At 52.4% G+C, this 24,800-nt stretch overlaps 1 protein-coding gene across 3 annotated transcripts in view; it reads left to right on the plus strand.

The window, feature by feature from the left end:
• The first annotated feature begins 5,223 nt into the window (after nucleotides 1–5,223).
• The window catches only part of PTK2 (protein tyrosine kinase 2), a 245,726-nt gene continuing 226,149 nt past the window's right edge, over nucleotides 5,224–24,800 (plus strand). For 2 of the 3 annotated variants that reach the window (XM_046001796.1, XM_046001805.1), the window contains exon 1: nucleotides 5,224–5,403. The gene's annotated coding sequence lies outside the window, so the exon portion shown is untranslated. The remainder of the gene's footprint in view (nucleotides 5,404–24,800) is intronic. The other variant, XM_046001597.1, reaches the window with a different exon arrangement.

The raw sequence follows: 24,800 nt of genomic DNA on the forward strand, positions 1-24,800 counted from the left end.
TGTATTTACTTGAGAGAGAACGAGAGAAAGGAGTGTGGGGAGGGGAAGCCGGAGCTTGGGGAGAGAAAAGACAAAGCAGAAGAGATATGAGAAGTGGGAAATCTTCAAGGGCTCTCTGCCCGCCTTGCAGGTACCGGACAGTGGGCAGCCGTCTGTGCTGAGTGTGACCCCACAGAATTCGCAGAGAGGACCTTGTTTTAGTGGGGATTTAATATGGATCAGAGCAATGATAATTACTTTTGTCCAGCCCACAACAGGTCCGGGGGAGCCCCAGCAACGGCATCATCTTTGCTAAACCACGACGCGCTGTTCACCCCAGAGAGAAGGCGAGAGGGTCTCCTCTGAACTCCGTCCCGGTCGCCACTCGGGCTCGGGGAGGCCAGGGAGCTCAGTCACTGAGAGCACAATGTTGGAGCCCCACAGGCGGGGTTCGAATCCCGTCTCTGCCCCTTACATGCTGGGTAGACTTGAGCTGGGTAGTCAGTACGTCTGGCCTCAGTTCACCCCTGTGGAAAATACACTTACTAGCACTTATCTGAGGAGTTGCATCAACTAAACGCGATAACCGGGGCACCTGGGTGGCTCAGTGGGTTAAAGCCTCTGCCTTCGGCTCGGGTCATGATCCCAGGTCCTGGGATCGAGCCCCACATCTGGCTCTCTGCTCCTCGGAGAGCCTGCTTCCTCCTCTCTCTGTCTGCCTCCCTGCCTACCTGTGATCTGTTTCTCTCTCTGTCAAATAAATAAAATCTTAAAAAAAAACAAAACAAAACGCGATAACCAATGCTTTGGGCAGAACTTCCTGGAAAATGTGGACCTTCTCTTTTCTAGAGGCTGGTGCAGGCATGTGGGCGCTCTGGATGGATGCTAACTTGAGGCCTAGTTGCAAGTTGTCCAGACTGATGGGCATTTCAGGTTAGGAGGACGGGTGGTTGTCCCTGTGTGGGTCCTGCTGAGCACTGCCAGGGAAAGGGTTTCCACCTCTGTGCGTTGGGAGATGGGGGTTGTGAGTCCTGGGAAGTGGGTGTGCAGCCCAGACCTGGGAGCCCCAGAGAGAGGTCTTGCGTTTGCTGCTACAGACAGCTTAGCCCGTAGGGCTTGGCCGCTGGGCGGGGCCTGGGGGAGGTCCAGCTAGTGCGGATCACCATGGTGGGGCAAGGTGTGGGATCTGCGTGAGCAGGAGTGGCTGGGGCACCCCTAGCACCAGCTGAGGATGGACCCACCCCTGGGGCAAGTTGTTCACGTGTCCCCCTGGAGAGACGTGCGCCCCCTGCAGGCACCACTGGGGACATGACCCTCCCCCCACAGGTGTTAATAATCCCACACTTCCCTATCCCTACGTTAAATTCCCTTAGAAAGTGAAATCACAAACATGTAGCGAAACCTGCATCAACAACCTAGTTCTCCTGAAAGTCTAGAATGTTCCCTCCTGGGCCAGGGGCACGTGGTGGTGGTCCATCTTGCCTTTACACTGGCAAGACGTTGAAGGAGGGAATCTGGCTTCTAGTCCCTCGAACTGTCCCTCCTTCACCTGGCTTCCCTTCTGAGCATCTTCCTCAGGGGTGCCCCCTTCCCTTCCCTTCTGCTCTTACAGCCACCCCCCCCTCCCGCTCCCCATTTTACTGATGAGGAAGTTGAGACTCAGAGAGTAGATTGGCCTGCTAAGGCCCACTGGGCTGTCACGTGGGCGAGCTGGGGTTTGAACCAGGTCGGTCAGATTCCTCTGTTTTGCTGCAACGTGTCCCTCCTCCCTGACCAGTCTCCTGATGCTTCACTGCTGAGGGCCAGCATCCCTGCAGGGCGTGTGGCACACCCATGTCTCCCAGTGACAGGTCATACTGGATCTCCAAGTGCCCCAGGCACCAGTCTCCCGGATCCCAGTTTTTCTCATTCCGGTGTTTCTGTGTGGCTCTGCGCCATGAGGTGGCCAACGATCTGGGTTTCAGTGGTTCTTCGGTGAATCAGCTTCTCACCCCCTGCATTCTCCTGAGTGGGCACCTACCCCCAACCTTAAGGTGTGTTTCTGCTTCCACTATGAGCAAGTCCCTCCTAGCAACTAGCCCTCATCAGCCCGGGGAGGCGGGAGGGTGCGTTTCAAGGGGGAAGTGCTCCCAGGGTCCGTGCAGCTGCTTTGCCAATGCACAGGAAGCCCTTCCTGGATGCTTCCCGCACAAGGTCAGTGCTCAGCCTGTTTGGCAGCGCAGGAAGGGGAGAAGCCACATGGTCTTGCGCGTTTTGCTTTTTTGGGTGGGGTCTGAGCGTGGCGGAGGCTGTGCAGGACGAGGGAGGAGTGCATGCTTTGCGGGGGGACAGACTGTGGCTTTGAGTTCCAGCCCTGCGACCTGTCCCATCACTTCCTTTTTTTACTTTGTCACGGTTTTCGCAACAATGAAAGGAGGATGATGTTCACATGCCCATGCCGCAGGGTTGCTGTGAGGTGTGGAGACCCTGGATACAGCCTCCGACCCACAGAGCCGAGTAAAATCAGCTTTTGTTAACACGACACCCTGGGTGATCCTTTGACTACCCCCTCCGTGATCAAGATTAACGGCAACCCGTACAGTAATTCTATTGTTAAGCAGTAACCCTCATTGAAGGTATGTTGTGTCAGGCACAAGGGATGTGGCGTGACTTGCGAGCCCAAAGCTGCAGGAGATGGTCTGGCTTTCTGGCCCCCTTCTCAACCAGTCCAAGCAGTGCTGGTGAGGAGACGCATGGAAGAGAACAGGGCATGCCTGGCAGACACGCGGGCGAGGCTCTGCTTGACCACCAGCCGCTAGCCCAGTACTCAGCCAAGCACTCTGCTGTTTTTACAAGAATGGTTCATTCTCTCCCCACAATAACCGAATGTTACCGAGATTCTCTATAAACTCTATTAACAGATGAGCAATGACGTCATACAACTTGCTCGGTGTGGGACCCTGGTGAGGAGTTGAACTTGAACCTGGTCGGCTCCATCGTTCATGGACTCCTGAACCTGAGCTCTTAGGCACCACGGGGTATGCTCAGGGGATAAGGAGGGTCTCTGTTGGACAACGTCCTGCTCATTGCCTAAGTCTACCTTTTCTCCTCTTTGCACTGTTTGCATCAATTTTTCCTCTTGCCCTTTCCAGATTTTCTGCTTTCATTAGGCAGAAGAATCATCAAAGCTGCCCTCAAGAACATCAGTTCTGAATGTGCCGTGGCAAGGATGAGCTAACCCCATGTATCAGTGATCTATGGCTGTGTAACAACGCCCAAGTCTAGAGGCTTAAAACCACACAAGTGTTTTATTTGCTCATGAGTCTCTGGCTGGCCAGTCTGGCCTGGGCGTGGCTCCGCGGTTGTGCTGGTCTGTCTGGGTCTCTGGTGTCCCCAGCTGGCTAAATACTCGGCTGGGGCGGTGGTCAAGCACAGCCTCGCCCCCGTGTCAGCCAGGGTCCCCAGACCCGCTTGGACTGGTTGAGAAGGGGACAAGAAAGCCATCCCTTCTGCAGCTTTGGGCTCACAACTCACACATCCCTTGTGGCGCATTTTCTTGGTCAAAGCAAGTTACAAGAGCCATCCACCTTCAAGGGGTGAGTGACCAGATTCCATGGCTTGTGGGGGGCAGCGCCAACAAGTTGGTGACCGTTCCCAGCCTGCCAAAGCGCCCCCGCTGCTCACGAACATCTCACTGTAATCCCCTTTGTGCCTCCACTCCCTTCCCGACTCCCACTCCCTTCTTGTACTTTAAATAACAGTGTCTTACTTCCCATCACCCAAAGCTGCGGCCACTCACTCCACAAGTATCTCATTATGCGCCAGGGGCCCACGGGTGAACAAGTCCCTGCTTTAGTGAGCCTCACGTTCTGAGAGAGGGACACACAATCAGGGAATAGACAAACGCCCAGTGTAGGGCCGAGAGGACAAGAGCTGCTCTGGAGAACAACGGAGCGGGGCTGGGGTGTGCGTGAGCGCGCGGGAGGGCGGTGGGGTTCCTGTTATACACAGCGAGGTCAGCGGGCGGCGAGGGAGGGGGCAGGGAAGCCTGTAGGATGCGGGGGCGCGAGAGGCTCCACGCAGCGGGCGGAGCATTCCAGGTGCGGCAGGTGCTCACAGACACACACGTCCCGCAAACTGTGATGCGGTTAAAAAGCCCCACGAACAACATGACATTTCGGCAGAGAACGACAGAGACACGCATGTAAACTCCTGCGAGGCGGACTGGGCTGTTTCACCTGCCTCCGCTGTACTGGCGTCCACGACAGCTTCTGCCAGGCGCGCCGGGCCCCGCGGCCGGGGACCCCTCCCGCCGCCCCGCGCCTGACCTGCGCCCCCGCCCGGGCATCCAAGCGACGCCGTGAGAATGAGAGCCGCCTGCTTCTGGTTTCGGTTCCGACCGCAAGGTCGTCTTTCTGTTTTTTTTTTTTTTTTTTTGGAAGAGCACAAATCAGTACGACTTCCTGCTAGAAACCCGCCGCAGGCTCCCCCTGCCCGGAGAACAGGGGTGCCCCAAGGAGATGCCCCAGGGATGCCCCAAGGGGAACCCGGCGCGCGTCTCCCCTCCCTTCCGTGTCCTCGCTCTGCTCGGCTGCCCGGGGCTGCGGGCCCCCCAGCCCCGGGGTCGTCCTCCGACCTGCGCGGGCCCCCTCCAGCCCCCTCCGGCCGTCCCCCACAGCCCGCTTCGGGCCGTCTTCCAGGCCGATCTAAGCGCGGCCCAGCGCTGGGGCCGATGTCCCCAAGCACCCCTGAGCCTCGCTTTCCCTGTGCGCGGGGGGGCCCGGGGCGCCTCACTCCTCGGGGTGGGCGGGAAGCCTGGCAAGGACCCCCGCGAGGACTCGGGCCAGGCCCCGGCCCACAGCGGGGCGCGACCGCGCGGGTTCGGGCCCTGGGGCCGGGCGGCAGGGCGGCCGGCGAGGGAGGCCCCGCCAAGGGGCCCCGTCCGGGCTGTGGAGGCAGGGCGGGGGGGAGGGTTTTCCCGAGGTGGGCCCGACCCCGCCCGCCCAGAGTGCCGCCGGTGGGCCGCCCCGCGCCGAGGCCTCCCCGGACCCGCCGCCACGCCCGCGAGCAGTCCCTGAAAGCCCAGCGCCGCGGTCCTGCGCGGTCCCGGGAACCGGGCGCCGTGGCGTTCTGGGCATGCGCGGGCCGCCGAGCGCATGCCCGGTCCTCCGGAGAGGCGGAAGCTCGGCGCGGGGACGCGGCCGGGCGCGCGCCGTGGCGGCGTCGCGCGCCTCAGCTGGTTGCCGCGCACGCGCGGCCCGCGCCGACGCAGCACGGCCCCGAGGGCGCAAGCCCGCCGCTGCCGCCGCCACCACCGCCGCCGCCGCCGCCGGGCCGGGACCGCTGTGCGCCCGCGGCGTGAGGCGTGGGAGGGGGCGCCGCCCGTGCGTCCGCCGCGCCGCCTCGCAGTGTCTGCCCTCGCCTCCCGGCGCCAGCGCGGTCCGAGTGAGTGCGGGGCCGGGGTGGGGGCCGGGGCGCGGGCGGGCGGGCCGCCTCCCGGCGCTGGGGGTTGGCAGGGCCGCGGCCGGCGGGCGGAGGGCCGAGCGGCGCCGAGCAGCCGGCCCGGGCGGCGGATGCGGCGGAGACGGGCCCCTCCCGCGCGCGGCTCGGGAGGCCGAGGACGTGGGGAGGCCGAGGGAGGGGCCCGGGCGGCCGGCGCTGTGGGGAGGGCCGGGCGCGGGCGGGCCGGGGGCGCGGGCGGACGAGGCTGTGGGGAGCCCGCGGCCCCGGGGAGGCCGGGGACGGGGACGGCGAGGGGGCGGGTTCTGGGAGGACGGCGAGGGTGGAGGCCGGCCTGAGGGCAGGCCGGGGCCCGGGTAAACGGGGGGACGAGGGGACCGGAGAAGGCCCGGGGGCTCGGGGAGGGCGGTGCGTTCGGGGCGTCGGAGAGGCGGGGGCTCGAGGCCGGGGCTTGGGGGGCCGGGGCTTGGGGGGCCGGCCGCCGCCTCGGGAGCGGGCCGATCGCCTCAAAAACAAAAGGGAGAGAGGGAGGAGGAGGTGGAGGGAAATCCTTGGGGACCCCGGCGATCGCCGGGACCCAGGACGCGGACTCCCTGGCCCTCGGACTCCCGGGCGAGGGCGAGCCTCGAACCCGGGACGGGTCGGGCGCTTCCCCGCTGCGGGCGCTCAACTCCCTGGGCCCGGGGCTGTCCGGCGGTCGCCGCGGGGACCTCGTGGACTCATTGTGCCTCCAAGTTTCCGCTCCGGCCGACCAGCCCCCGGCCCCGCTGCCGGCTTCGGCGCGGGGACGACCCGCTGTTCCCTGTCTCGGGCTCCTTTCTTCCTCCGGGGAGGGTGTGCGTGTGTGCGCGCGTGTGTGTGCGTGTGTGCGCGTGTGACTTGCTTTCATTAACTGCGGGATCTCGCTTAGTGCGCCGAGGGCAAGAAGACGTTTCTTTTGAGGCGTTTCAACACTGTGTCGCTCTGGCACGGCCCGCCTGCAGCTGGGGTCCGGCCGGGAGCCCGGGATAATGGTGACACTGTAGTGGCCGGGAACGGGGACATGCGCCGTCGCTGCGGGCGCCTGAGAGTTTAGGGGTCCGCAGGCCAGACGACTCTCGCCGGGATCTTACCTGGTACGGGAACGCTGTCACGGTTGTGGAAATGGGCCGCTCCTGCTCTAGATGAAATGCAGAGCCCCCCTCCCCCCCATAAGTGATCTGTAAAACGGGCCACGAGGAGTCTGTGAGCGCTGGTCAGGTGTGTGTCTCTGGGAACCCCGCCGCCCAGTGATTGGAAGGTGCATTAGGAGTTAGCATTCACCTTGCTTTTGTCGGGGTACAGTGTAGGTAAATTCTTTGTGCAGCGGCCCTTGGGAGATCATTTTTAACATCCTGCAATATTTATACCCACGAAACTTTTAAAGTTTGTGGTCCGGGGTGTTTTTTTTTTTTTTTTAATTTTATTTATTTATTTGACAGACAGAGATCACAAGTAGGCAGAAAGGCAGGCAGAGAGAGAAGGAAGCAGGCTCCCCACTGAGCAGAGAGCCTGATGTAGGGCTCAATCCCAGGACCCTGGAATCATGACCTGAGCTGAAGGCAGAGGCCCAACCCCCTGAGCCAGCCAGGCGCCCTGTTCTGGTGTCTTCAGGAGTACACTGTTTTATACGTGGCTGTCCTTGGAGGGCAGGTACTAACTTGGCCTACCACTAGCGACTTGAATACTTTACTGTACTAAATGTTGTAGAAGCGGCAAGATCAACTATGCCTAATTCTGAGTCGTATCTTTCCAGTGATTATCAAATAATCCAATTTAATAGTGAAAACTGGGAAGAGATTGTTTAAAATTCCTTGCTCTTGCTTAAAGTGTACCATGACCCACCCGACACTTGAGTCTAGGCACTCACTAGAAGGACCTGCACGTTCAGAGGCGCTGACGCATCAGGAAGCAAGTCCTTGGATAAATAAAGCATTGAATGCAAAATGTCGTATTTAAGGTTGGGGCAGTCTGCTGAAGGTGAGTTGTGTTAGATTAGGAGTGAGGCTCCATGAGGGTGATGGTGTTGGGGTGTCCGGGGAGACCAGAAGTTAGGAGCTGCAGTGAGGATCGTTAAAACACTTCTAACATCCTTTCTTTAGTGCTCCACGCCCATGGCTGGAAATGACAACTTGATGTCCCAATTCTTAAAATTGGGGTCTTCAGCAAATCACAGAACTTTTCTCACTAGGAAGTTGGAGAAGTTGTCTAAATAACAGAATTGTATTGTTAAAGGTATCCCCTTTAAAAAAAATACTGATTATTTCCTGCAGAAAAAATTGCAGTATATTCTGTGTACTGTATATACACTATAGTGTATTAAAGAATTGTTTTGAAAATTACTAGTCTTTACTGGTTGTTAGTTTTGAGTTAGAGAAGTAGGATCTTAGTTCACTTCTCTATAAAGATTTTATGGAAACCTGTTTTTCTGTACTTTTAAGTGTATTTTTAAGTTAGTTTTGAGAAAATAATTGTCTTAAGAGTGACATAACAAAAGAGATTCAGAGTCTTAATGTGTAAATCTTTAACTTTTGAAATTGAACATTGTCAGTTTAGTTTTCAGCTAAAATCTTGTTTTAAATTTCAGTATAATTAAAAGTTAAATTACTTTTGTCATTTGTAAAATGAGTTTTTTTGGCTTATAAATGAGTAAAGTTTAGTTTCTATAGTAGTTTCTTTTGCCTTAAAGTTCTAGCTTAAGAACTTATTTTCATTACTGTATCTCCTTACTAAAAATCTCTTAAATAATTAACAAAATACTGCTGTGGGGATCTTTGAGAATTTTTACTGATGCCTGTATAAGTTATTTAAAATGCAAATTTTAAAAACTTGGGCCAAGTAAATGACCTTATTTGAGTCAGTAGTAATAAATTCCAGGAAGTTTGTGAATGCAGTAAGCATTCAAATATGAAATTGCATCTGTGTCCTTAGAACAATCCTTGGTGGAAAAGGATGAGAGTGGTTCCGGCTCCTGTTTGGGCGTACCTGTGTTCCGCTGTCCCAGCTGGCTACGTTAGGAAGTTGTTTTTTAACGTCTCTGCTGAAAACCACGTTTAGTAATAGATTATTTGAACCGTTGATGCCTTTTCTCTTTACTAAGATTTTGGCAAGGCTTTTTCCCCCCCTTCATTTCATGACTACCAAAAGGCAACTTCGTGTAGGAGAAATGAAATTCCTATCTACTACTTTCTGGCATTAATTTCTAGGAATTGTGCCAAATCTTACCATTCAGAACTACATAAATAAATGTGCTTCTGATAATAAAGTAGCAGAAGAAGCCCCTCTCTTCCTGTCTATCACAGGTGTTTTGGTGTTTCTGCTAGGCTCTGTCATGGAAATAAAATTCAGATAGGCCTACCTGTCAGGATAGATGGGATTTTTAGCAAATGCTGTTAATTATGGTCTGATTTGCCTAAACACCGAAGAAATGGTTTTTAGAGGAAAGGATGAAATAGATGTTTTCGCCTGAGCGGCACTGTTGCCACTCTTTAGCAGTTGAACGTCTCCAAGGAGGAATCTCGTAGCATCACCTCAAAGTTTCCTTATTTGTCAGGACCTGAAGCTGTTTCCTTGCGAACTTTGAATTTAATTAAAATAATCCTGCCAAGATCTTACTGATGTACGTTACTACTTACTGTAAACTCACTTTTCAGAACAAGAAAAGTGACTAAAGTTATACATGGGAATGTTCCCGCTGATGGGGAAGAGATGTAATGTTACCGGGTACCGGTGTGGGTACTGTGTGTTGTCGGTAGGAGTTCCTACCTTTTTCCCGACGAATTAAATCCGGGAGATGAAACGTGCCAGACCTGAGCTGAGTGCTCTCACTGAGTGCTCTCTGTTCCTCATGAAAACCATTGAGTTGCGCTATTTCTGTCCTCATTTTACAGACGAAACACTGGCTGTTTGGAGTTAGAGGAGCCTGCTGTGGGGACAGGCTTGGCCCGCAAGGGACAGATCCTGGTTGGCCAGACCCGCTGAACTTTCTGCGCAGCTTCTAGGACTAGGCAGGACTGGGGAAGCAGTCGGCTCACTGATCTTCTGAAGGGGGAGTGAGTCGCGTGCAAGCATAATTACTGTGTCTGGGAAAGTTGAAATTACTATGTTTTCTGTTTGAGTCTGACACTTTCATATCATGAAGCTATGATGTGGCCAGCGTGGTGTAGGTAAACACTTTAATGGACATACCAAAATTGTTTAATTATTTTAAATTAACTCAAAATTGTTAAATAAAAATACGTAATGCGTAGGGCGGTGGTCTCTGCTTCTTCTTGTTAAAGTTGTGCTGTAGCGACCTCTACATCTAGAGTTGTTTCATTGGTGCCTTTTTCTGGGGGGATGTCAGTGTTTAGGAATATAGTTTCGTGGGAAGCAAGGACTAATGTGAGGGAAAAGTAAATTATACATTTATCATTCAGGTTTAATCCCCTTGCAGTACGTCCTAGAATTTATAATCTCTAACACATTGCTGCTCTGTAAATGTTTCTGAAGTGAATGTGCTCATTCTCCGATTGAGAATTTTCCATCGTGCTTTTAAGACTTGACCTACTCTGTACTCCTTTGTCTGGGGCCAGTGGACCAAAACCGAGGCTCAGAAGAACCTAAAAAGTTGGATCTTTGGCTCTCTGTGCCTAGGATCTCCTTTCTGCCTCCATATTCTATCTTGAAAGTCGTGCCATCTGGCGCGTTGGATTCTGCTGTGAATGGTGGAGGCTTGTGGGGTCTACTTGTGACCAAAGCACCCTGTATTTGTCTTTGATGGACGGAAGAGTGAGCTGAAATGATTTTATGCATTCCGTATTTGTGTCTTGAGCTGGGGGAAAAACATTTCTCTGTCCCTTTACGGTTCTCAAATGTTTTTTTTCTAGAAATTGATTTTGTAGGAGTTGGTCCTGTGTTCGTTAGGACTCATTCTGTGTTCTGAAGTCATAGGAAGTTGCTCAGGGCGGCACAGGGTGAGTGGGATTCACGCAGGATCCTTGATGACTGGTCTGGGAGCTGTAATGTGTCTTTTACAGATCAGTTGGATTCATCGCGTACTTTACAAGGGTTTTACATTCCACCCTGAAACCATCTTTAGAAATGCAGCTTCCTGACGCTGTCAGTTCCGCCGCACTCCAGCCTTCCGTGACGGGCCTGGAGCCTTTCACTGCTACGTTGTTGTTCAGAGCAACGTTTTGAGCGACAGGTCACTTAACCTTCACTCAGGCAGGAGAAGTCAGTATTTGGGTAAAAAAACAGGAGTCATTTGTTCTTCCTCAGCAGTTCCCCGTTAGTCTTGCTTGCTGTGAGGGAAGCCCACGCACACTCCTGGTAAACCGGTGACCTGGCTGTTCACGGCGGCTGGCGAAGTTTGGTTGCGTCACCGTCGCTTGAACTGGTTAGCAACGCAGATGCCCGTGCCCCTCCTCCGACCTCCGAACCAGACTCTGGGGCTGGGGCCCCGCAGGCGGTGTTGGCTTGCTGTGCAGAGCTTTTGTGGCCCCGGAGTCCCGTCTGAGCTGCTGCCACAGACTGTTCCAGCGACAGGCAGGAGGTAGCCGGCGGGACTCGGTGGTGAATGGCAGAGGTAGCGGGTGGCTTCTGACCGCTTCCATTTGCTAATGAGACTGCCTTCGCCTCAGGACTCCGGAGTGTGGTTTTTAGGATTTGTAGAGTCTTGGGAAGACCTCACAACTAATTTTGTTGAGGGATTTTAAATGTTTTATGCTGAGGTCATTTAATTCTTTTGAATCTTGGTTTGGATTTTAAGTAAGTAACTTTGCACTGAAAGAGCAGTTTGTGTGGCCCCAGACTTGAGGTTTTTGGCAAACAGCAGGAGAGTGTGTACGTGTGGGTGCTCAAGGCACGAGTTGGCTGGTGGTTTTGCTTTGGTGCCGAGAGAGTGTCTCGCTTACACTGGAGTCAGGAGGATCTCCAAGCCTTGGGGTGACTGCTGAAGCTCTTCTGTGTGAATCGATTCTAGCCCTAGCATGAAAGTCATATCGAAATTGAATACGCACTGTTTTGCCTTTGTCCTTTATTTATTCCCTAAGACCTGAGCTAGATGAAAGTGTTCAAAGACGGGGTTGGTGATGTGCTTGCTGTCTCCTGTGTCTGCTGCAGAGTTGGACGCACCTGTAGGCACACAGAGGATTGTGAGCTCGGGGACACGGCGTCTGTCATTCCGTGCGTATCCGCGGGGCCTTCGTGGCTTCCTCCCACCGCCACAGTGGGTTGGCCGTCAGTGATTGGTTTAGGATTGAAGAGGAGTCTGTGCTCCTGCCGAGGGGGTCTTGTCCTTAAGTACATGAAGGTTGCTGCTAAGGCAGAGAAGAGGAATTAGGGAAGGACCCGGTGGGCTTGACTGTGCCTGATTGCAGCCCAGAGCACAAAGGCTGTTCCCATGTCCCTCCTCTGGGCTGCATCAGACTTGGGTTAGTGGTGCGGCTCCGTGGTGGAGAAGATAAAGGGAAGGAGCTGGTGGGAAGCAGTGATCCGGAACAACTTCTTTACCTTGTATGGGTCAGCTGGGGTTACAAGTTAGCGTTTATCGTCGGTTGTAGACTGTGACCCCATTCCACGTATGTCAGAGCGCCGGGCCTGGAGCAGCGCTCAGGGGCTGCCTCTCCGGTTGCTCTTCTCTGGTGACTGCTTCAGCCCCTCTGGTCTCGCGTCAGTCTCCCCGCCCCACCCCTTCTGGTGGTTTCTGTTGTGTTGCTGCCTTGTGGTTTTAAATAGCCTTTCCCTGGCCACAGTGAGGTTGCACATCTTTTTATACATTTACCGGCCATTCGGGTTCACTGGTTTTACGAAGTGCCCGTATTTTCCCGTTAGATCATTTTTAAATTGATTTGAGGGCTTTATATACTCAGACACACGTTCTTTGTTGCTCGTGTATGTTGCTGCTCCCTTCCCACGTTGGCATATGCAGTGTCACTGATGCGGTGTTGTTGTGTTTACTGAAGAGAAGTTTTTAAGTTTAATCCGGGGCATGGATGGGTCATGAACTGACTCCCCGTTTACTCTCTAAGTGCTCTACACTTTCGCTTTCAACCTTTACCTTTCTAGTTCTCTCGGAGTTGCTGTGGGTGTAGGGTCTGAAGACGGGATCCAGCTGCGTGAGCACGTGGACATCCCGCCGTCCCAACACCTCTTACTGAAAAGAGCATCTTCCCCTCAACTCTGCGCGGTGCCCCCTTTCTTGTGAACGAACGGTCCTTGTGTGTATGCATCTTGGACTCTCTTGGATTCCACTGGCACTGCCCAGTTTAAGCTGCCTCCGTTCTTTCAGTTTTATCCTGAGTCCTGCGGCGGAACTCTTCCCGCTTGGTTCCTCTGGAGGCATACCTTGACTGTCCTTGACCCTCTGCGGATCCGTGTCTGTTTTAGAATCACTTGCTCACTTCCAAAAAATTTCTTCCTGATGTTGCTTGGGATGACATCGAATGGGATCAGAGTGTGGAGAGTCATTCCTGATTTCCACTTCCTACAAATAAAGCCTTTGAATGACTGTTCAAGTCTTTCTGCGTGAACACAGGCTTTGATTTCTCTCAGGAATGGTTGGGTTGCGCACTGGAACAGCTGGATCACGTGGTAGGTGTGTGTTTGGGTTTTTTTTTTTTTTTTAATTTATTTGACAGAGAGAGATCACAAGTAGGCAGAGAGGCAGGCAGAGAGAGAGAGGAGGAAGCAGGCTCCCCACGGAGCAGAGCGCCCGATGAGGGGCTCGATCCCAGGACCCTGAGATCATGACCTGAGCCGAAGGCAGAGGCTTTAACCCACTGAGCCACCCAGGGGCCCTGGTGTGTGTTTGGCTTTTTAAGAAAGTGTTTTTGGGGCGCCTGGGTGGCTCAGTGGATTAAGCCGCTGCCTTCGGCTCAGGTCATGATCTCAGGGTCCTGGGATCGAGCCCCGCATCGGGTTCTCTGCTCCGCGGGGAGCCTGCTTCCTCCTCTCTCTCTGCCTGCCTCTCTGCCTACTTGTGATCTCTCTCTCTGTCAAATAAATAAATAAAAAAAATCTTTAAAAAAAAAAAAAAAAAGAAAGTGTTTTTAAAAAAGTCGACTGGTTAAGCATCTGCCTTCGGCTCAGGTCATGATCTCAGTTCCCGGAATTGAGCCCCGCATCGGGCTCTCTGCTCAGTGGGAAGCCTGTTTCTCCTCCTCCCACTCCCCCTGCTTGCGTTCCTTCCCTGTCTCTCTCTCTCTCAAATAAATAAATAAAATCATTAAAAAAAAAAAAGTAAGTGTCAGACTCTGTTCTAGAGTGGCTGAACCATTTTACACCCACTGCAGGCTCGTGTGAAAGCTCTCGTGTGGAGCACCGTTGGGCATGCTTAGTCTTTTAGCTCTCTGGCTGTTCTCATAGGTGTGCAGGGGTCCTCCGGTGTGGTTTTACTTGTCTCCCAGATGCCTGATAATGTTGAGTATCTTCCCGTATGCTTCTTTGCCACCCATGTATTCTTTGGTGTTCAAATATTTTGCCTATTAAATTTTTTTTTCCTTATTGGTGGGTTCTTTATGTATTCTGGATACAAGTCTTTATCAGATGTGTGCTGTGCTTTTCTCTCATGCTGTGGCTTGTTTTTGCATTCTCTTTCTCTTTTAAAGATTTTATTTATTTATTTGAGATGGTGAGAGAGAGCAGGAGTGGGGGTTGGGGAGGGGCACAGGCAGAGGGACAAGCAGACTCCCCACGGAGCAGGGAGCCTGATGGAGGACTCGCCCCCAGGACTCTGAGATCATGACCTGAGCTGAAGATAGACGTTCACCCGACTGAGCCACCCAGGTAGCCCTCTCTCTCTCTTTTTAAAAACAATTTATTTCGAGAGATTGCATGTGGGGTTGGGGAGGGACAGAGCGGGGGAGAGTGTGTGTCTCAACCAGACTCCACGCTGAACATGGAGTCCCACGTGGGGCTTGATCCCACGACCCTGAGATCATGACCTGAGCTGAAACGAAGAGTTGGGCAGTCGGTTGCGCTCAACCGACTGTGCCACCCTGGCCTCCCGTGTTTGGCATTCTCCTAACAGGGCCTTGAAGAGCAACAGTTAAACATTTTGATGATGGCTCATCAGTTTGTTGTTTTATGGACTGCTTTTTTTTTAAGTTTTTTTTTTTTTTTAAGATTGATTTTATTTGGGAGAGAGAAAGCGAGAGCACAAGCAGGGGCAGAGAGAGAGGAGGAAGCAGGCTCCCACCGACCAGGGAGCGCAACTCGGGGCTCCTTCCCCACACCCTGAGATCATGACCCGAGTCGAAGACAGATACTTAACCGACTGAGCCACCCAGGCACCCCTGGCGTGTGCTTGTTTGGTGTCGTAGTTAAGAAATCATTGCCTTTAAAAAAAAAAATCATTGCCTAATCCTAGGTCACAAAGGTTTTTTCCTGTTTCCCTCCATCCGCCATCTGGAAAAGTTTCAGGTTTTACATTTAGGTCTGTGATTCATTTTGAGATACTTTTTTTTTTTAATGGTGTGAGATATTATTTGTAGGATTCTTAATTTAATTCTGATTATTTGTACGACTCTTTTGAGGCATAGAACAAAGATGTAGCGCCTCCCAGAGAGCTTTTTTTTTTTTTTTCCTTTTTTGCTTCAACCAGTTTGGGAATCACCTTAAAGCAAGGTTAAGGCATGAGGTTTTGGACCACCCAATGCTGTCATTTTACTGGAGAGATGATTCGCCTCTGGTTTCTCTTATCTGGAGCTTTGTAGCCTTTAGGGTCCTGCTTGTTGAGGTAGGGTTTTTGGTTCGACACCCTAAGGAACCCAGCTTTTGATTCCTATTCCTCTTTCCCCGCGTGGTTGTAAAAATGAAAGTTGAAAACTTTCAGAATTGGCAAATGACTTAAGGACAAAGGTGGTTTCTGTGCTTGTTGATCTCTTTGGGTTCCTGATTTCACTTTTATTTTGGCCTGGTATTTCCTTATTTTCTTGTCAGTTTCTGGTTGATTTTAAGATTTTTAAAAATACTCTGTCCATCTTTTTTAGTCTTTTTCGGGGGAGGATTGGGCCTGATAACATAGCCTGTAGTTAAGGAGCCAGAGGAAGTTCTTTTCCATTTCACTCCAGTGTTTAGAGTCTAGACTGGGATCTGTGTCTCCTGTAGTCGCTGTTAGCCGTGTGTGGCTCTTTAGATCAAAATTAAATAAAATTAAAAGTTCTGTTGGATAGTCACACCAGCCCCACTTCGGGTGCTCAGCGTGCAGGTGTGGCTAGTGGCTACCAGGCTGGGCAGGGCAGAGATGGACGCTGTCATCACTGGAGTGTTCTGTTACACGGTGCTGGCCGGACTCTTGAGAACCTCATCAGGGCCTTGCAACGGTGCGTGTGTCCGCTTTGGAGAACCACCAATCCAGGTGTCCACGATGCTTCAAGTTCGACTGTCTCTGGAGTCGGCCTAGAGCTGGGACAGCTAGACAGGCGATTGAGCCTCTTCGATAGGCTCATTGTGGAGCCTGTCCGTGAGGTGAGCTGTGGGCTCTCACACTGGTACAGGCGGCATCATGGGGGCGGGGCGCACTGAGTAGAAAGCCACTAAGTGCTGATCTGCCTAGTGCTTACTTGGGGCGTCTGTTTCATTTTTGTTTTGTTTGTGAAGAGTAGCATTAACTGAAAATTATCAAAATTAAATAATGAGTCAGAAATTTAAGTTTTACCCTTAGCTAAAGTCTCAGGTGTTCGTAGTTGAAGTTGTCAGGGTATTGTAGTTTTGTAGAGAGGCAGATCTTTCTAACAAAGAGCATCTTAGGGCGCTTGGGTGGCTCAGTGGATTAAGCCTCTGCCTTCGGCTCAGGTCATGATCTCGGGGTCCTGGGATCGAGTCCCACATCGGGCTCTCTGCTCAGCGGGGAGCCTGCTTCCCTCTCTCTCTGTCTGCCTCTCTGTCTACTTGTGATCTCTTTCTGTCAAATAAATAAATGAAATCTTTAAAAAAAAACAACAACAAAGAGCATCTTAGCTAGGAAACAGAAGGTGGAGGTTAGAATATCGGTGCTTCGCCTTCAGTCCCGTGGCATCTGATACTGTCTGTAGCTCTTCAGCCTGGCATCTGCCATTTTCGAGGCTCTGGGTGCTGGCGCTGCGTGGGGTCGTGTGCACGTGCGCTGGCACGGTTGACCCTTGACCAGTGCAGGCGGCTGGACCCCCCCACAGTTAACACTCATTTTTTGTGTGTGTTATATACTGTATTATAAAAAAGTCAGCTAGAGAAAAGAGGATGTTAAGAAAAGCAGGAGAAAATGCATTTACTGTGTGGCGTGTATTGAAAAAATCTGTGTGTGAGTGGACCTGGTCGATGGAGAGCCGGCGGTATTAAATAGCTGTCTTCCCGGGGCAAGACAGGAGTGGAGTAATGCACTCAGGGTGCTCTGAGGACCTGGAGGGCATGTCCCAGGTCACGGTCAAGCCCCGAGGTCAGCATACTGTCTCTGTTCAAGGTCAGATAGTAAACATTTCAGGCTTTGTAGGCCACATAGGGCCTGTCAATTTTTTTTTTTTTTTCCTAACAACTCTTTAAAAAGGTAAAAGCCTTTATCAGCCCAGGAACCATACAAAATGGGCTGTGGACCAGACGCTGTGACCTCCGCAGGTCTGGCTGTGTGCAGGGATCTGGAGAAATTGAATGGTACGTGGGCAGCAGGCGGGGCCTTGTGGAGGACATGCCCCCTGTAAAAGCACAGAGGTGTGAGCGCTGGGGCGTGTGGGACTGAGAGTTTTTACCAGCGTTTAGGAGTGCGGAAGGGGTTGGGTGGAGCCGGAGGGGGTTGATACTGTTGGCCGAGCGGCATGTGGTTGACTCTGACAGGAGCAGATTCGTGTGGCAGGAGGGCGGCTACGTCAGGACCAGAGTGGGGCAGGGAGGTGTTGCAGTAATGCACTTCGGAAGGGGAGAAACCTGACCCTTGTCACTGAGGGAACGGCTGCCTGGTGTCTGTCGCCCAGCTAGTAAAGTGATGGGCAAAGTTCACATGGTCCAGTTGAACAGCCTGTGTTCCTTTAATTACACAATTATGTTGTACACACGAGGGAAGAAGGTCTCACTTAAGGGCATGACTGAGGAACTGGAGAGAGGGTGACTGGAGGCCTGTTTCTCGTCCGTCTCCAGGCTCTGACCAGGGCAATGAAGAGGCAGAGCCGAGCAAGGGGGTGTGCGGAGCCCTTCCAGGGTGGCTCCCAGATTCCTCCCGTGGTGGAAGGACCTGAAGATCTTTCTGTTCCTAGGTGCTTGCCGATCAGACTGTTGCTTAAGGAGGAAATGCTTTCTCCTAGGTCCATGAACCCCAGAAATGGTGAGCAGAATTGTGTGTACGCGCACGAGTTATTTTCTTGGGGTAGGAATGCTTGGGCTTTCGTCCCATTATCAAAGTGAGCCCAACCCCAAGGAGGGGCACTCCTTGTTATTAGACTTTAGACACCTGACATTCTGCACGGGTGCGAGCTGTAAGGAAGGCTAAGCCTCCAAATCTCAGGACTTCCACTTTGAGTGTACCACATCATGGACCGCTGCACGGAACAGACCCGTGAAGCTGTGGCCGAAGCCCGACTATCGCAACCGAATGCTACCTGCCCGCGGTGGAGGTGTCTCCCCTGGCCTCCGCTGCCCTCCAAGAGAGCCGACAAGTGTTGGTACACAGAAGGCCAGCCAGCTGTCTGGGACTCTGATTGGCCTGGGTTTCAACACGGCTTTCGTGCACTAGAGGGAGCGACAGTTCATGAACGGCCAGGCCGGTCTTCACGGTCCCGTGGCTCTGCGAGATGACCAGTGCCACTTTTAGTCGGCCGGTCGGTTCCGGAAAGGAGCGTAGTTTTCTGTCCGCTCAGACGCGTTTGCTGGTTCGTAGTGGTAAGACAGGCCCTACCGCACACTGTCACAGTTGGCTCTTGGACAAGTGCGGGAGGAGCCCCGGGCGGCTCCCGCTCCGGCCAGCAGATTAGTGTGCTGTTCTGGAGTCCAGAGCGCGTTGGTGCGCGTCTGACGTCAGCATTAGTGTAACGTCGGAAGCGCAGACGAACTGGTTGTCGCAGTCCCCGCAGAGAGCGGCTGGTTTTGGTGATACGTGCCTGCCCTGTAGAAGGTGGCTCTTAGAGGGGAGGGTTTGGAAATGGCTTTATGTCTGAGAAAGTTTCCTTCTCCTCTTGAGCATAACTGTGATCTCCATTAAGGGCCAAGTGTCATGGGTGGCAAAGATAGAAGAAATGATGGAATTCAGTGATGGTGTGGATGTTAGACGTGAAAACCCCAGGCTGTGTAAGATAGTACCCTTAAGAGTTCAGACTGGGGACAATTGTGATTGCAGTGTCGGCGAAATGTTTGGAATCCCCTTGTCTGTGTCGTGGCAGAGAAGGCTTTGCTTTTTGCTTTGGAAAAATACCGTGGTTGTGTTCCAAGGACTTGACCTGGTGACAGAGGTAGCAGGAGTGACTCAGCTTAGATGCAGGTGGTCTACGTAGGAGTGTTGGATGGGTCAGGCCGGAGCGTTTGGCTGCTGAAGAGTTAATGTTTGTCTTTGACTCTGCCCTTTCGACCATTTCATTGGAAGTTTTAAACTTTTCCACTGGGTGTTTGCCTCCTTTATTTTTGTTTCAGATAGTCTAGGATTTTAGAGGTTGATCTAAATTTAGGGATCGTCGGGTTCGGGGCTCCCACTTTAGAGCTGAGGAAGTAACCCAGAGAGGATGAATGGCTGTTGGATAGCGACGGAGGAGGACTCGCAAGACACTCTCGGCCGTCTTGACTCTGAGCTCGCTGGTGATCTTTTGAGTAGAAGAGAAGAGTGTGAAGACAGCTTGTAAAACTCCAGTTTCCTATTAACTGTCAGGAGCTTGAAAAAAATTGATGCAGTTGGAAAGTGGGTAAGAAGTGGACACCACTGAGTCTATCCGTTGCTCGAACTGTATCCAAGTAATGTGTGGTTTGCATTTAGTTATTTATTTCTGCGTTATTGTGGGTGTTTGAGAAGTGACACATCTCACACATGTATGTAGTCTGAGTTTCAGAAAACTAACGATGCTCTGCACACTTACCTACCAAACTTCAGGCGTTCTCATGAGTCACTCCTGACTCCTGAGCATCTGCCATGGCGGGGATCCGTTAAGAAGACAGTCCGGGGTTGGTGTAGAGGAGAATAACTACCATGACTTCCAGGGCTTTGACGAAACCTCAGATGCGAGGCCTTCTGGCCAAGCGTCTGCGATTTCATGTTGTTGGAGCCTTCGTTGTATCCCTGGGGAGTGCAGCTTTCTGTAAGTTTGCTGTGGCCGAACCAAGAAAGAAGGCATGTGCAGATTTCTACAGAAACTACGATTCCAGGAAAGATTTTGAGGAGATGAGGAGGGCTGGTATCTTTCAGAGTGCAAAGTGATTTGGGAATATAAAGAATTTCTTTGGGTTGAGTTCAATTGAAGTTTGTCACTGACCTATGTTCCTGAACTATGAAGCATGAATATTGGGCTATGGAATAGTTTGTCTTGATAAATAAACAACTAACAAATTAAGAAAAATAAATAAAAGAAGAAGAAGAAGAAGACAGTCCTGGGTGCCTGCCTGGCCCATTGGGTTAAAGCCTCTGCCTTTGGCTCAGGTCATGATCCCAGGGTCCTGGGATCGAGCCCCGCATCAGGCTCTCTGCTCTGTGGGGAGCCTGCTTCCCTCCCCCTCTCTGTCTGCCTCTCTGCCTACTTGTGATCTCTGTCAAGTAAATAAATAAAAAAATATTAAAAAAAAAAGACGACGACATCCTGGGTGCCTGCCTGGCCCAGTGGTGGAGCGTGTGATTCTTGATCCTGGGGTTGTGAGTTTGAGCCTCACTTTGTATGTAGAGATTACATAAGTAAATAAATTAAGTTAAAAAAGAAAAAGATGGTCACTTCCCCAGGAAGCTTTTGGGTGTATCAGTGGTCCTGAAAGTAGTGTCTGTAAGAGTCACCGAGGACCGTGTGTGTGTGAGAGACGCAAACGGGCGCCGCAGTCAGTTAAGTGTCCTACTCTTGTTTTCAGCTTGGGTCATGATCTCAGGGTCATGAGATCCGGCCCCATGTCCAGGTCTGTGCCCAGTGTGGAGTCTGCTTGGGATTCTCTGTCTCCTTCTGCCCTGCCCCCCCACCTGACCCCCTCATGATTAAAACCAACGTGATGGTATCATCCCACAGCGATGTTGAATTACCATTCCTGATGTGGAAGCCAGTCACCTGCGTTTTAAACGAGCATCCCCTCAAGCTGGAGAAACACTGCTGTACCGTTGGTGAAAATACGTTGTAAATCATGAAGACCTGGAGTCTGGGAGGCCCCTGCGACTCCCTGCACGTTCTGTGGCTCAGTAGAAGGACTCACAGAACTCTGACAAGCCATTACACTCCTGAACATGGTTCATTACAGGGCGAGGATGCAGGCGGCGGTCAGCGGGGGAAAGGCACAGGGCCTAGTCCAGGGAGGAGCAGCAGGAGCTTCTCGTCGTCTTCTCCCCGTGCCGGTGCGCGGACTCCTCCCAGCACGGATGCTGCCAGTGGGGAAACTCACCCGAGCCTTGGCGTCCCGGATATTTATTGGGGGGTTGTCCCATAGGCACTTGCCAGCTGCATGGCCGAGTTTAGTCTGCAGTCCCTCCGGAAATCAAGCTGGTATTGTGCATGGCCCGAGGCTCCACCAGAAATCACGTTGTTAGCACAGACTGTCTGGTGGGACGGACCCAAGGCCCCAGCTAAACGAAGACTGAACGACTGCCTCATCAGGCAGGACATTCCGGGGGCCCAGAGGTGACTTCCCAGGAGCTGGGCAATGGCCAAATCTGCTTGGGGCGAGCTTAATCCTTGCGTGCCTGAAGCCCACAAAGTAAATGACTATTTCTGTCACTACTAGGGAGTTCAAGAAATACTGCTTTTAGGTAGGAGGTATGTTGCAACCACATGTAGTGTGATTTGCCACCAAACTAAAATAGCAGAATTTCTGCACCCAAGTGAAGCCGTCTCCAGAAGTGTGTCATCCTTGACACCTGTCGGAATGTTTTCATCAGGAATTTGAATAAAGATCAGGGGTTCATGCTGGGGACCGTTCATTTTTAGAGTCAGAATTTTAAAATATTTCGCTAGGTTGTGACGAAGTGCTAAAATCAGCAAGGTAAAATTTACAAGGAGTAAAGAAGGTAAAATGGCAGACAAGTTAAAAAGAAAAAACCAGCTGAGAGCGTAAAGATGTGTGGAATGTGCCTTAGCCGTGTCCCTGTGTGCGGAAGACCTGGCGAAGGTGACCAAGAAGGAAAGGCAGGCTTCTCTGGAGGGGCAGATGGTAGATGTTTTAGGTTTTGCAGACTAATGGGCAAAACGAAGGATATTATGTAAGTACTTACATAACAGGAGAAAACATTGTAATTTCTACAAAATTTTTATTGACAGAATTCCAAATAATAATTGAGTATGTATGTATATTATAATACAGGTCTACTAATAAGAATGGAATTATTTTTTCGGGGGGAGGGTTGGATAATGTTTTTCCTGATTGGAGTTCGAAGTTCCTGTTCCCTGACGTCACAGCCAGTAACCGGTGTTCAGTCTCTCAGTGCCGATCTGCACGGAAGGTCTCCGCGTGTCGTCTTTGGCGGTGGCTTCCTGCTGGCGGGTGCTCCTGGACGCTGATACCGGTTTGGAAGCGTGTCGTCTCAGTTTAGTGTACTCATGGTTTGGCAGACGTTTGTAGGATCCCAGGAGGTTCTTTTTGATGTTTGCTTTTCTGCATGTCGTCACAGCACAGCTGCGTCTCTTCCAGTGGCGGTCCGACGGTAGTGCCTCAGTCGCACTTTCCGTCATACCCGCAGTGAGCTCTGAGAAATGCTGCCGGAGCAGTGGTTCGAACTCAGAAAACACATCTGTTGCAGATCTGCACGGGGACGAAATCCACTTCTCTCTTTAGCTGTTTAGTTTTTTACTTTTAAGTAACCTTTGTGCCCAGCGTGGGACTTGAACCCGGAGCTCCGGAGTCGCACACTCCTCTGATGGAGCCGGCCAGCGCCGTGCGGGAGGCTGCTTGTGGTCACTGCCCAGGGCCCCTCCCGTGAGCACTGCTGCTCCGTGTACATTTAGGTGGAGTTCACGATGAAGTGTTCACACGTGTGAGCAAAAGCTGGCTTCCGAAGCAGCTCAGTGTTTGGTAAGAGCCATGGCTGAAGGAGGGTCTTTAGTTTGGAAAGCTTTTGGTCTTCGCTCTGAGGTTGAAAAGTCCCACCAAAGCCTCACACGCCCCGCTGACCTGCTGTGCGGTAGGACAAGCCAGGCTGTTTGCATGACGTTAGCTGTCGATGCTCCTGGCTCAGTAACTCATGATGGGTCGGAACACTTCCCACGGGCACCTGCTGTTGAGTAACACATTGGAGAACCCTAGCTCAGTGCTTCGAGCAACTTCTCTTCTCATACTCTTGGTGACATTTCCAGCTAACCCTTGTTCTGCTCTGCAGACATTTTTGCTGTCTTCGGTTACAGTATGTGTTAGCAGATTCTCCTCCAGGCTGTCTTAAATCAGTGTGTTCTCAGTGTCTGTGAAAGTGTTCTCCCAGCAGCTCCACACCAAGAACTGCTCCCAGAGGCCCCGTCTTTGGTCCCTTTGCTCTGTGCACAAATAGCCGAGTGGCGTGGGTTACACCTGTTGGCTTAGCAGCAACAAAGGAAACCCACTCAGTCCTTCTCCTCGTTCCTTCATTGACTCTCAGTGTTGTTCCTGGGGTCCTCCTCTCGGAGCAGCCGTTCTCGCCAAAAGGGTCGTTTTCAACAAGTGCACTTTTTTTTTTTTTTAAAGATTTTATTTATTTATTTGACAGAGATCACAAATAGGCAGAGAGGCAGGCACAGAGAGAGGAGGAAGCAGACTCCCTGCCGAGCAGAGAGCCCGATGTGGGGCTCGATTCCAGGACCCTGGGATCATGACCCGAGGGGAAGGCAGAGGCTTTAACCCACGGAGCCCCCCAGGTGCCCCAACAAGTGCACTTTTCCTCCGCACATTTCCTCTGCTGTTCAGTTAAACATGACTTAATGAACTCCTTGTCATCCGTGAGAGGTGGGAGACTGTTTAGGGTTTGGAGCAGAGAAGTGACGCCACCTGCTCTAGGTCTGGAACCAGCGTGCACGCTAGGGCGGTGGGGCGGGGGCAGAGAAGCCGGTCCCGAAGCGCCGCGGTCATTTGGGTGAGTGGGGATGGTGGCTCGTGGCACGATGGTGTTGGTGAACTCACACCGTGGCAAAAGGACAGGGACTGGGCCTCTTGTGTGGGAAGAGCCAACATGACTTGCTGACAAGACAGGATAGGGAATGTGGGCGGAAGACGGGGGCGGGGATGGTAGCTGTTGTTTCTGGCCCAGCAGCTGGAAGGGGGAGTAGTCAGGAACAGACACGCTGTGTGTACGAAGGTTTGTGGAGGGGGCGGCTCGGTCAGCTCCTGGGCTGGGAGGTGTTGCACGTTTTACTCGGTTCCCTTTGGTGGTGCTCCACTTCTCCAAGGGACCTAGAAGTGGGTCCCAGCATAGAGGACCCTTGCCAGGGTTTGGTCAGGAAAACACAGGCCATTCTAGACAAGTCTTATTAGTCAACTTTAACTTCCACCCTGAGTTGCAGCAGGAAGGGGTTTGCGGGGTGTAGCTCTGCCTCTCTTCGGTGAGGCCCGGAGAAGGCGGAGCTGGTGGCCGTCCTGCAGAGGGAACGCCAGTCCGTCCAGCACAAGAGCCGGGCAGGTGGTCTGAGCTGGAGGGAGCAGTTCTAGCTTCGTTAGCATAGGAGCCGCTTGTGAAGCGAGCTTGCCTGGGAGGTGAGCATCACTGCGAGGAGAAAGTACAGAGCCCGGGGGCCTCTGGCAGGAGAGAGCATCTGTGGGGAAGAAGAAAACCATGAGACGGGAGTGGGAGATCAGCTCTGGTCACTTGTTGCCGAAAGGTCGAGACCTGCGCTCTGGTGATTGGCTTGAGCAGTGCACAGGTCAGTGGTAGTCTTAGAAGAAGTTTCCGTGGCGTGGGGGGCCAGAGCCAGTGGGTTTACGGGGTAAAAGGCCAACAAGCGTTTGTGACCCCGAGTGTGTTGTGTGTATGCTGGTTTGCGGAATTACTTGTACGCTGGCTGTTTTGAAGTGTGTGTGGGCTGATTGTCATGTTTGTTTCCTTCTTGGTCTTGGCTTACGTGATGCTCTTCTCCCACAGGACCGGACACGCTTCTGGTTCTGCTGCGCTGAGTGTGTTGGGGTGTGCCCTCCACGTTTCGGGTGTTAACGTCGGGAGGCTTTCTGTCGTGTGCACATCTGCCGTGTGGTGGCGCGAGTGCCAGCGTGCCTCCTCGTGCACCTGCCGCAGTTCACTGTTCAGAGCGGCCACACAGCTCTGTCGTTACTCCGCCCAGCTTTTCCCGTCGCCT

This window comes from Meles meles, chromosome 1, assembly GCF_922984935.1.
Source record: "Meles meles chromosome 1, mMelMel3.1 paternal haplotype, whole genome shotgun sequence".
In the NCBI taxonomy this organism is placed as follows: Eukaryota; Metazoa; Chordata; class Mammalia; order Carnivora; family Mustelidae; genus Meles; species Meles meles.